This window comes from Phyllostomus hastatus, unplaced genomic scaffold (assembly GCF_019186645.2).
Source record: "Phyllostomus hastatus isolate PE091 unplaced genomic scaffold, TTU_PhHast_1.1 phas_scaffold_255, whole genome shotgun sequence".
NCBI classification, from domain to species: Eukaryota; Metazoa; Chordata; class Mammalia; order Chiroptera; family Phyllostomidae; genus Phyllostomus; species Phyllostomus hastatus.
Window position 1 is genome coordinate 286,842 of NW_025334019.1, and position 14,213 is coordinate 301,054.

The window sequence follows — 14,213 nt, forward strand, 5'->3', positions numbered from 1 at the left end:
AGAGAGGATCTTGATAAACAAAATCAGAAATGAAAGAGAAATAACATTTGACTTCATAGAAATATAAAGGATTGTAAGAGAGTACTATGAACAACTATATGCCAAAATTTTGACAACTTGGCCAAAACAGACAAATTCTAGAAATATATGATGTTCCAAAATTCAATTAGGAAGAATCAGAATCTGAATAGATTGATAACAATGAACAAAATTGAAGCAGTAATCAAAAAACTCCCAGCAAACAAAAGTCCTGGGCAGATGGCTTCACAGGTGAATTTTATCAAACATTTAAAGAACTAACACCTATCCTTCTTGAACTAATCCCAAAAATTCAAAAAGAAGGAACACTTCCAAGCTCTTTTTACAAGGTCAGTATTATCCCAATTCCAAAAACCAAATAAAGAAACTACAAAGAAATAGAATTATAAGTCAATATCCCTGATGAACATAGATGTTAAAATCCTCAACAAAATATTAGCAAATTGGATCCAGCAATACATTCAAATGATCATACACCATGGTAAATTGGGATTTATTCTGGAATACAAGGTTGGTACAATATTCACAAATCAGTAAATGTGATACATCACATAAACAAAATGAAAGATAATAATCACATTATTATATCAATAGATGCAGATAAACCACTTGATAAAATCCAGCACCCATTTATGGTAAAAACTCTCAGCAAAGTGGGAATAGAGGGATCATACCTCAACTTAATAAAGGCCACATATGAAAAACCTACAGCCAATATCATACTTAATGGTAAAAAGTTATGTGTTTCTTTAAAATCAGGAACAAGACAGTGATGTCTGCTTTCACCACTCTTATTCAGCCTAGTACCAGAAATCCTACAACAAAAAATAAGACAAGAAGAAATGAAAGGCATCCAAATTGGAAAGGAGGATATAAAACGATCCCAGATGACATGATAGTGTTCATGGAAAACCCTAATGACTCCACCAGAAAACTACTAGATCTAATAAATGAACTCAGCAAAGTAGCAGAATACAAAATTAATATTCAGAAATCTGTGGCATTTTCATACAGCAATAATAAACTAGCAGAAAGAGAAACTAAGAAAATAATCCCATTTGCAATGGCAACAAAAAAGGGTACCTAGGAATAAATTTAACCAACGAAGTAAAGGACCTGCACTCATAAATTATAGGACATTAAAGAAAAAAATTGAGTAATATACAAAGAAGTAGAAGCATATACCTTGTTCATGGATTGGAAGAATAACATAATTGCAATGCCCATACTACCTAAAGGATCTATAGATTCAATGTAATTCCTATTAAAATACCAATGATATATTTCATAGATGTAGAACAAATATTACAAAAATTTATATGGAACCAAAAATGACCAAAAGCCTCAGCAGTCTTGAGAAAAGAAAACCAAGTTGAAAGTACCACAATACCTGATATCAAACAAGGCCATTTTAATCAAAACTTCCTGGCACTGGCATAAGAACAGGCATATAGATCAATGGAAGGGAACAGAGAGCCCAGAAATAAACCAATGGTTTTATGTTCAATTGATATTTTACAAAAGAGGAAACAGCATACAGTGGAATAAAGACAGTGTCTTCAATACATGGTGTTGGAAAAATTGGACAGAAATATGCAAAAAATGAAACTATACCACCAACATACACCATCCACAAAGATAAAGTCAAAATGGATAAAAAAAACTTAAATATAAGTCATGAAATCATAAAAATCCTAGAAGAAAACATAAACAGTAAAATCTCAGACCTCTCTTATAGCAATTTCTTTGCCAGTACATCTCCTAGGGTAAGGGAAATAAAGGAAAAAATAAACAAATGGGACTGTACCAAACCAAAAAGCTTCTGCACAGCAAAAGAAACTATCAACAAAATGAAAAGGGAAGCCACTGTATGGGAGGATATATTTGTCAATGATATATCTAATAAGGGGATAATTTCCAAAATATGCAAAGAACTTGTGCAACTTAACATATGGAAGACAGACGTCCTAATTTTAAAAATGGGCAAAGGACCTGAATAGACACTTTTCCAAAGAGGACATACAGATGTCCAGCAGACACATGAAAGAATGCTCAATATCACTAACCATCAAAGAGCAAATTTAAAATCATCACATGCAAATTTAAACCACAATGAGATATCCCCTTACACCTGTGAGAATAGCTCTTATGAATAAATCAACATACAACAAGTGCTGGTGAGGTAATGAAGAAAAGGGAATCCAAGTGGTCTGTTGTTGGGAATAAAACTGGTACAGCCACTGTGGAAAACAATAAGGGGTTTCCTCAAAAAATTAAAAGTGAAATTGTCTTTTGACCCAGAGAGCCCACTTCTAGGAATATATTCTAAGAATCTTGAAATACTAAGTAGAAAGAATATATGTCCCCCTATGTTCATAGCAGTGTTATTCACATTAGTGAAGATCAAGAACATAGCTCAAGTGCCCCTCAGTACATGAGTGGATAAAGAAGCTCTGGTACATTTGTACAATGTAATTCTATGCAGCTGTAAAAAAGAAGGAACTCTTACCCTTTTCAACAGCATGGGTGGACCTGGAGAATATTAGGCTCAGTTAAACAAGCCAGTCAGAGATAGACAAATACATGATCTTACTCTTATATGGAATCTAATGAACAAAATAAACTGACAAAAAAAAATAAAACCAGAGGCATGGAGACATGGAACAGACTGATAGATCTCAGAGGGGAGGGGTGGGGGGACTGGGAGAGATTAGCCAAAGAACATATATGCATATATGCAAACCTATGGACACAGAAAACAATGTGGCAAAGGCTGGAGGAGGGAGCAGGGGCTTGGTGGAGAGGGAAAAAATGGGGGACATTTGTAATAGTGTCAACAATCAAAAAAGACACTAATTGCTAAAAAAATAAAGGTCATAGAAACTGTAAAAAAGAACCAGTCAAAAATGAAAGATACACTAACTGAAATGAAGAACAATTTATGGCAAATCCACAGTAGAGTAGATGAAGCCAAGAATCAAATCAGAGATTTGGAATATAAGGAAGAAAAAAAAAACAATCAAAACAGCAAGAAGAATTTAAAAAATGAGAATAATGTAAGGAGCCTCTGGGACAACTTCAAGAGTTCTGACATTCACATCATTGGGTGCCGAGAGGAGAAGAGAGAGAGCAAGAAATTGAAAACCTGTATGAAAAAATGATGACAGATAACTTCCCTAAATGGTGAAGGAAATGGACGTAAAAGTACAGGAAGTGCATAGAATGCCAAACAAGATGAATCCAAAGAGGCCTACACTAAGCCATATCATAATTAAAATGCAAAAGGTTAAAGACAGATTCTTAAAAGCAGCAAGAGAAAATAGCTAACTACAAGGGAGTTCCCATAAAACTGTCTGCTGATTTCTCAACAGAAATGTTGCAGGCCAGAAGAGATTGGCAAGAAATAATCAAGGTGATGAAAAGCAGGGATCTACAACCAAGCTATCATTTAGAATCAAAGAACATGTGAAGAGCTTCCCAGACACGAAAAAACCCAAGGAGTTCATTACTACCAAACCAGTATTACAGGGAATGTTAAAGGGTCTTCTTTAAGAAGAAGAAAGATTAGAAATATGAGCAATAAAATGGCAGCAACTACATATCTATCAACAAATGAACAAATCTAAAAAACACAATGAACAAGAAAGCAGAACAAAAACAGACTCATAGATACAAAGAACGTTTTGATGGTTGTCAAATAGGGAGAGAATTGAAGAGATGGGTGAAAAAGGTGAAGGGATTAAGAAGTACAAATTGGTTATTACAGAATAGTCATGGCATGTAAAATACAGTATAAAGAATATAGTCAATAATATTCTAGTAACTATGTATGGAATGAGATAGGTATGAGGTCTATTGGGATTATCACTTAGTAAGCTATATAATGTCTGATCACCAGGGCATACACCTGAAACTAATATTTTAGGTCAACTGTAATTGAAAAATAAAAAATAATTTAAAAATAAATTTTAAAAAGGACAATCAATCACAATATGTGGACCTTATTTGGCTCCTGATTTTTTAAGAAAAAAACTACATAAAATGTTTTTTACATTTATGAGAAAATTGGAAATTTCAACACTCACTGTATTTTTAATACTAAGTAAATTAATTATTTTTAGATGTGGATATGTTTTTAAGTCTTTTATAAAGACTAACATATCTCTTATAAACATGAGTAAATAATAAAATTTTTATTCATAAAGTTGAAAAATATGTACTAAGGTAAAGTGTCACCAATAACAAGGTGTAGAGTCTTGGCTGACTTTGGCACATTCCTGCTCAAGTCTAAATGATATTCAGATGCAAATCTCTCTGTTCCAGGAAAAGGGTAAATTGAAAGTATAAAGAGTACTCAGGTGACCCATTACCAGAGACAAGTTTGAGTCCCCTCCCAATCTCAGAGCTCATCAGGGAGCAGCCAGAGTGTCAACCTCAATGTTTAGCGTATGTCTCCTGCCCATCACTTATGTCCCACTAATTACAATTCTGCTTAGAATTCTAAACAACAGGGATTGGCTTCCCAGCCAAAGCATCTTTCCAGATGCATTGGGTGCCAGGAAACAGACTGAGGGCACCTAGAGATGGCCTTCAAGGAAGGGAAAGAAAACCCAGGCTCCCCCCACCCCCACCCTGAGCCTCAGCCCACAGACCCAGGTGGCTGCCCTGCGGACCTCGGTGGCAGGGCAAGAAAGGGTCCCACACTGACTGGTGAAGAGCTGCTGGATGCGAGGAAAGCCACTGCCAGGCCCACCCAGGAGGATGCTGACCACAATCCAGGTGAGGCCCACAGTCACAACCAGGACAACGATGCGGAGGGGGGCCTGGAGGCAGGATAGATGAGAGAAGGCCACTTCAGATGCCAGCAAGCTCCCAAAAGACCCTAGGGTCTCTTATGACAAGATCTCCCCATCCACTTGGGAAGAAGTGATCAGAGGAAATGAAGGGAGTGACCTGTTGCCATCCACCAGGCAGGAGCCAGGGACTTGAACTCCTGACAGGTGGAAGGAGGAAACTGAGTTCCACCTCCAAGGCTCTCGGCTTGGTTCTCCCTGGCACCCACGGAGGGGCCTTTCAGAAGTCACTGCTCAAGGGGGCTCCAGCACTCCCCCAGGAGCCTCCTAACTTCCTGCCTCTGAGGCTGCCAATATTTGTGTTCCACCCACTATGTCCTCTTTTCTCCTGTTATGATGGAGGAGGTCCCTACTGCTTCTGAAGAACAGCCCCTTCACCTGCTTGGACCCCAAACTCTCCTCCCTGCTCAGATTTCTCATAAGAGCAATCATTCCAACTCTGTCTTTCTCTTCTATTTTCAACACCCCTCCTCAACAAGAAAGCACAGGAGGAAAAGTGCTCCTTCAGAATCACATCCCATATAGCCACTGATCTCTCTCTCTTCCCTCTTCCCCGTGAGTTTCTCCAAGTCACCTACACTGGCTCTTTCCATAGTTTCACCTCCCATTGTCACAACCTCCATAATCCCACCAAAACAACTTGTTTCCAAGGTCACCTATGACATTCTTGGTGTCAGATTCCTGGGTCACCGGTCAGTCCTGATCTCTCTTGAACTCTCAGTTGACTGTCCAGGCCTTCCTCCTGAAAACACTTCTCTTCTGGCTTCCAGACCTCCTCATTCTCCTTGCTTGGATCATCCTCCTCTACCCTCCTGTGAAAAACTAGACTTTCCCAGGCTTCTGTCCCAGGCTCTCTTCTCATCCCCCTCTATACATTCTCCATGGATCATCTCACCCATTTCCATTGTCAGTTGCAATCTATATACCAATGACTCCTAAATGTATTTCTGTAGTTCAGTCCTCTCTCTTAAGCCAAGTCCATATATCCAACTGCCACTTTACCACCTCTATTTGGATATTCCACAGGTATCTCAAACTAACTGTTCAAATAGAACTTATCTTTCTTCTTCCAAAAATAAATGAATAAATGTCACTATTCCAGTATTTTGTATCTCAGTAAATGATTCTGCCATCCATCTAGTCAACTAAGTCTGAATGACTATGGGAAATCCCTGATATCCTACATCAGATCTTGTATCAAGTCCTGTTGTATTTTAGTTCCTAAAAGTCTCTAAAACTTGACCACTTTTTCCCATCTCCACAATTTCCCATTTCCAATCTAAGGAACCATCACTCCCCCCATGGTGATTTTAGTAGTCCCCAGACTGCTCTCCCTGTTTCTTTCTTAGTCCCTTTGTATATTTGTCTAAAAACTAGTGACAGAAAAATCTCTATATAAAGTACAAATTTGGCTCCTACTCCCTCCCTCTACCATACACACCAGTACTACTTAAAACCTTTCAGTCTTTCCCCACTGTCCTTCAAAAAACTCCTATATGCAAAATCTTTAACACGGTTTATAAACTCTGCAATATTTGTTTCATATCTCTCATTATGGCCTCACTCCTTGGCACTCCTCCTTGGTTTTTACTTTTTAACAACACTGCCTTTCTTTTAATTATTTTATAAATCCAGAAAGTCATGACTCTGGGACTCTTCATATACTGTTACCATTGCTTTGAATGTCTTTCTGCTTCCTCTCCTCACTTACAATCTGCTTATCTCACATTTATTCATTCTTTAGCTTACAGTGTAACAATCCCATTCATAGATAATCTTTGCTGATTATTGAACTCATACAAAATCAAACGTACATGCTGTCATAGTTTTCTGTATTTTTCCTTTATAAATGCTAGCACAGATGGCTTCTATTTGATTATTTAATGATTGTCTCTTCTCACTATACTTGAAATCTCTACAATGATAAATACCATATCTGTTTTTTGCTCATAATGAAATCTTCAGTGCCTTTTATGAGGGGGACACCCCCCAAAAATGGAATTTATTTATAAAAATTGTGTATTTATTCTTATATATTTAAACTTCAGTCACCTTTAAAGTACTCTCTATTTGTATTTGATGCAATACACCTATTGAGACACTTTTTTTTCCCACTGCTCAAAATGGTTTTTGAACTCGTTAATTTTGATGCCTTTTAGTGCGTCTGCCATTTTTTGTTTCACCTCTTCCACATCAGCAAAACATTTCCTTTTGAGGACTTTTGTTTCCGGGGAATCACAAAAAAGTCACTTGGGGTGAACAGGGAGGTTGGGGCCTGGAGGTCATGCCACTTTTAGTCAAAAACTGCTAAATACTCAGCATGGTGCGGGGAGGTGCTCTTGTAAATCACCCATCATGAAATGGGCAAATGTGTTGAAAGATTCTTCAAAAAAAAAAGTCATTGAGGCCGAACGCAGCCTCTCACAACAATGCCAGCTAGTACATTAATACAGATGGGTTCCCAGAACACTCACCTAGTGGGGGAAGCCAGTACTACAAGGGGCCCACACTTCAGGAGATAATTCTGGTTTGGGGGAGGTCCCCCCTCCTATGTGCCTAACATAGAGAGGAGCTCAAAAGTATTTGTGGAATGAACCTATTCTTTCTCAGTACTTATTAGAGTTGAAAGAACTCACTATATGCTGATTTCAGTTTAAAATACAAATTTTCAAAATTAAACAAGTTTTCAAAATTACTATGTGTTTTTCCTAAGAAAATAAGGGAAAAACACATAGTAATAAGTGGGATTGTAGATTAGAAGTTTCTCATGCATATTTAAATAAAATCTAGCCTAGACTGACTTGACTTGCACAGTTTGCAAGGCACTGCAATTTCCTATTTCTCTCCCATACTCCAGTAAAGTATTTTTTTTTACTTTCTGGATTTTTTAAAAATTCAAATTATTCTATTGTTGTTCAATTACAATTGTCTGTATTTTCTCCCCACCCCCTCCAAACCCACCTCCCTCCCTTGCTTCCACCCTCCACCTTGGTTTTGTCCATGTGTTCTTTATACCAGTTCCTGAAAACCCTTCTTCCCACTGTCCCCTCCCCCCTCCCTTCTGGCTGAGGGACAAATACCATATGATCTCACCTTTAACTGGAATATAATCAACAAAAGGAAAAAGCAAGCAAAATATAACCAGAGTCATTGAAACTAAGAACAATCTAACAATATCCAATAAAGTATTTAAAAACACCATCCAAAAGCAACTCCTTTATGTTCTTTAACAGTATAGTTATTTCCTCTTTCCCACTTTTAGTCCCTTTTTTGCGTCAATGGAAAGGGCTGATTTGGGAACTCTGGCAAAGGGACACAAATTATTAATTTGCTAAGTATTTGCTAAGGGGTTTCTTCAGCCAGGAAAATAGGACATTAGAATTAGATACTTTATAGATTAACATAACAGAATCAGAAGTAGACAGGCCAGCATCTTACTCAGCATGGTTTTTCCTGTACCTTCTGAAGGGTACTGGAGTCATTCTACTGCAGTCATCAAAGTTTTTTTTTTCTCTTGAAATAAGATTATAGGAACAGTCTCCTAACTACACTTTAGAAGGTTAGGGGTAAAATGGTTATCTTCTAAATTCAGAGCACAGATAATAAAAGTAAGGAGAGAAAAATTTACACTAAGATAAGTCCCTTTTGACAATAAACCCATTCAGTCTAGAAGTAATAGTCCATTACAGTCTGTAGTAATCCTCACATTTCAACCCAGGTTACCCCATTCGATGTGACAGTGTTGATATACCTCTGGAGATATAGTTTCTTTACTCAAAAAGCCTACAGGCCTATGTGGAAGGTACCAGTATAGCCAAGTATTAGCCTAATACTTTTCATGAAAACCAGATTTTGTGTATTGTCTTTGTGGTGGGTGTTTTCCAATGTTGCTGGAGTGTCCAATACCAAATAGTCACTTAGTAGGCATTTCAGTCTGTTGATGGGAGTAATAAAAAAGTGTTTTGTCAGGAAAACCACAAAGTTTTAGCCTGGAAAACAGACAATCTTTCTGCTCTGATAAGACATTTCTTGGAATGATTCCCCCAGTACACAATGGAGTCCGCAGAGGTTCCATGTGCTTTCTAGCTTTGTAGTTCTGTTTTCTGATTTAAAGGGTTTTAGGGAGCTGCAGTATAACTCTGCCTTTCTTTGCCTGAGTTTGGAACAAACTGAAAATAGAGAAGTTATGCACATGGAGATAAAAACACCAATTTTATTACTGATATAGCTAATTTGGATAATATGGCTTTCTTAACATTGCACCAAATAATTAGTCAGACTTATTCATCCATTCTATGGTATTGTGTAGACGATACTATACAACACAGGTATACTTATATGAAAGTCTGTCCCTGTAAACCTTAAGGAACAAAGAATAAGACAGGACCACATGCTTCCTTATAGTCTGCGGGCAACCAAGGAAACAAAAGGAAGAAGAGGCTCAGTTACACATGCCCAGTTCATGCTCCCAAATTTATCATCAGGTAAGTCACCAGAATTAGTAAGTGAGAGAACCAACAGATAACAGGAGAGTGTAGGGGAAATCTTTTCTCCTGGAAACCAGAGGAGAGTGGAAAAGTTGGTCTCCACTTCCCAGAACATCTTTCTACCTGCAACATTTAACATTCTAAAAAGCTGTGTCTACAGGTACAGCCATTAGATATTTTCAAACTTTACATCAGTATTTTTATTGATGAGTATTTATTTTAACTTAATATTACTGGCAACTTTATGATACCATTGCAGATAAATAATTTGTTGGTGTTTCTCACTGTGAACATGTTGTCAGAGGTGTAACTATACAGTTCTATGATTTAATTATCATCTATAATCACTGATATAAATTGGCTAAAATACAACTAGAAATGTACAGGATGAAAGGAAAACATAGGAAGAACATGAAAAAAGCCTAAGATGCCTTCAGGGACAATGGGTAACATAAAATGGTACCAACCTATGAATATAGAAATCTCATATTCTAATAGACCCTTAGAATGACAGAATCTGTAAAAGACCTTAGACACCATTTGCCCCAACTCATTTGACACTAAGGTCCATAGAGGGTAAGCAACTTGTCAAAAATCAAAACAGCATATGTGAGCACAGGGAAGAAAGTGGAATTTAAATTCAGGTCTTCTGATTTCCATTATGATACATATCACCAAGATTTATCCTTTGAGCACCACTCACATATGCTGATTCATGTGAGGTTAATGTTTGGGCCATATATGATATTAACATCTGATTTTAAAAAGATCAGAATTACTCAAATACCACTTGTCCCTTTCCTCCTTGTCAAAGATAATGATCTTTACACTGGACTTATTAAAACTTTAGAAAGTGAAATTTTAAGCCCAATACAAGTGATGAGAAAGAGGCAAATAATAGTTCACTCAATAGATTCAAGTCTTCTGACCAGGTGAATCATATTCATACTGAGAAAAGTTATGGATGTGATCTTTCTTGGTGATGTCGAAGACTTATAGAGTATGGAAGAGGAACACTAAAAGGTACATAACACCATCAATCATCAGGGAATAGAAATCTAAACCACAATAAGATATCATTTCATATCTTTTAGGATGACTATTATAAAAAAAATAACAAGTGTTGGCCAAGATATAAAAAATTGAAATACTTGTACACTGTTGGTGGGAACATAAAATGGTGTAGCTGCTATGGAAAACATATAAAGATTCCACATAAAATTAAAATCAAACTAACATATTATCCAGCAATCCCACTCTGGGTACTTATCCAAAAGAACAGAAATCAGGATCTCAATGATTTATCTATGCTTGTGTCTTCTTTTCAGTATTGTTCACAACAATTAAGATATGGAAACAACTTTAATGTCCATTGACAGATTAATGGACAAATAAAATGTGGTATATACATGCAATGGAATATTTTTAATTAATTTATTTTTTATTGTTTTTCAAGTACAGTTGTCTCCATTTCCCCCCATCCCCTTCCCCTGCTCGACCCACTCCCTCCTTTCACCCTCAATCTTAACCCCCTTTGGCTTTGTCCATGGGTCCTTTATACATGGACAACCTTGACAACCCTTCTTCTTCTTCCCCCCATTACCCCCCTCCCCCTCCCTTCTGGTTACTGTCAGTTTGTTCTTTATCCCAATGTTTCTGTTTATATTTTGCTTGCTTGTTTGTTTTGTTGATCAGGTTCTGCTTATAGGTGTTATTCAGCCCAAAATAGAAGGAAATTCCACCATATGCAACAACATTGATAAATTTGGAGGACATTATGTTAAGTGAAATAGGCCAGAAACAGAAGAAAAAATGCTGTGTGATTCCACTTATAATGAGGTATCTAAAATTGTGAAACTCATGGAAACAGAGAGTAGAATGGTAGTTTGTTGGGCTGGGGGCAGGGGCAAAGAAATGAGAGTTATTCAATGAGCATGAAGTTTCAGTTATGCAGGATAAATAAGTTCTATAGACCTGTACAACATAGTGCTCTTAGTTACAAATACTATATTATACACTAAAAATTTTGTTGCAAGGAGAGATTGATGGTGTGTATTCTTATCACATTTTAAGAAATGGGTAAAAGATCTGAACAGACACCTGAGCAAAGGTGTTAATATATATAGATAGTAAATATGCATATGAAAAGATGCTCATATCATATGTCATTAGGAATTGGATAATTAAAAAAAAACATAAAGGATACCATTACATACCTTAGAATGATGGAAATATGGGAAACCCAAGACGGCAGAAGAGTAAGTGGAAGCTACACTAACCTCCTCCCAAGATCAAACTGGAATTAGAACTAAATTAAAGAAAAATCATCCTGAATAACCAACTGAACACTAACTAGAGAGAAGCCTCATAACCACAGACAGATGGAAGAAACCACTTCACCACAATGATACTGGCAGGGAGTGTGGAGGTGCAAGAGGGATGGCTGGGCTCCCACAAGTGCCAGCTGAAGTTCCAGAGGGATATTTTAGCAACAATGATGGATACCACCTGAGAAGTGTGGGGCCTAAGTCCCAAATTGGGCTCCCAAGTCTAGAGCACCAGAACCAGGAAAGCAACCCAAATAACATCTGGCTGTTCAAAGTTGTAGGGTTTCTGTCCACCAGGGAGAGACAGCTGGACATGCAGAGTACCTATTAAAAGGACAATGAACAAAATTCTGATTGCAGCCACTTACCCTTGGCTCCAGCAGAAGGAAGGCAGAGTGGAGTAGAGATGTGTGAGGAGAGTCTGGAGTTGGTGACTCTGGGGAAAGAACTGAAGGATTAGCCACAAGGATCCCTGTGCTAAGTCATTCCTAATACTGCAGAAGTCATCTTACTAGAGTAGAGCATTCCTCTCCAAATGGCATCAGTCTGAGGGGAAGCAATAGCCTCACCGGCAGGAATCCCTCTTGCCACACCCTGTAAAGTTTAAGCCAGGCTGCTGAATACAGCTGAAGGCTATTTCAGTGATTAAGCAAAGGCAGATCCCTGGGAGCTCTGAGACTTGAGCTGACCCTCCACCAGTCATGGGGCAGGGAAAGCTAGCTTTGGCACACAGCCGGGTATTTCTGCACATACCCAGGCCCAGCAGAGGGAGACACATGCTATGGATCACTGATAGCTCCAAACAGATTGCCTAGGGCCATTAACAGGCACTGTCTGACATAAGTATGCACCAGAGCCTTTGCAGATCTACCTAATACACAGAAACAAATACAAAGAAGCAGCAAAATAGGAAGACAAAGAAACAGATCCCAAATAAAAGAGCAAGAGAATTCCCCCAGAAGAAGAACTAAATGAAAGAGAGACAAGCAATTTATCCAATATAGGGTTTAGAGTAATAATTATAAGAATACTCAACAGCATGAAAAAAGACAGAGAAACCACAAAAAAGACCAGTCAATAATAAACAATGAATTATCCCAAATAAATAATACATTGAAGGAATAAACAATAGCTTAAATGAAGCTGAGGATCAAATCAGTGATTTAGAAGACACAGTAGAAAACAACACCCAAACAGAGCAGCAAAAAGAAAAAAGAATTTTTTTAAAATTAGAGTTTAAGAAACCTTTGGGACAACATGAAGCATAACAACATCCATGTCATGGGAATACCAGAAGAAGAGAGTGAGCAATGGACCGAGAACCTAATTCAAGAAATAATGACTGAACACTTCCCTAATCTGGTCAACGAAGAAGATAACAGGAGAGTCCAGGAAGCACAGACAGTCCAAACAAGATGGACCCAAAGAAGCCTACACTAAGATACACTATAATTAAAATGGCAAAGCCTAAAGACAAGGAAAGAATCCTAAAAATCACAAGAGAAAAGCAGTTAGTTACCTACAAGGAAGCTCCAATTACACTGTGATAGGTTTTCTCAACAGAAACATTTCAGGCCAGAAGGGATTGCCATGAAATATTCAAGGTGATGAAAAGCAAGGACCTAAAACCAAGGCTACTTTACCCAGCAAGACTATCATTTAAAACTGAAGAAGAAATAGATCTCTAGACAAGAAAAAGCCAAAGGAGTTTGTGAATACCAAACCAGGATTGCAACAAATGTTAAATGGCTTGCTATAACAAGATAAAAGAAGGAGGAGAGGGGGGGGGCGGGAAGAAGAAGGAGAAGAAAGAAGAAGGAAGCCCTGGCTGGCATAGCTCAGTGGATTGAGCGTGGGCTGCGAACCAAAGTGTTGCAGGTTCGATTCCCAGTCAGGGTACATGCCTGGGTTGCAGGCCATGGCCCCCAGCAACCACACATTGATGTTTCTCTCTCTCTCTCTCTCTCTTTCTCCTTCTGTTCCCTCTCTAAAAATAAATAAATAAAATCTTAAAAAAAAAAAAGAATTGTCAGATTACATAGGCCATGCTGTTAAAAAGAAGGAGGAGTAGAAACAGGAAAATAGTTAAAAATAAAGTGGCACTAAATACATATCTATTAATAATCACCTTAAGTGTAAATGGTTTAAATGCTCCAACCAAAAGACAGGATGCTGAGTGGATAAGAAAACAAGACCCATATGTACCCTTGTGCTCTCTCCAAGAGACCAAGCTCAAGTTGAAAGATACACATAGACTAAAAGTAGGGATGGGAAAATGTATTTCATGAAAATGGAAAGGAAAATAAGCTGGGGAAGCAGTACCTATATTCTACAAATACATTTTAAAACCAAGGCTATAGTAAGAGAAAAGGGACACTGCATAATGATAAAGGTAACAATCCAACAAGAGGATATAAACCTAGTCAACATTTACACACCCAACATAGGAGCACCTAAATATGTGAAGCAAATCTTGATTGACATAAAAGAAGAAATCAACAGAAATA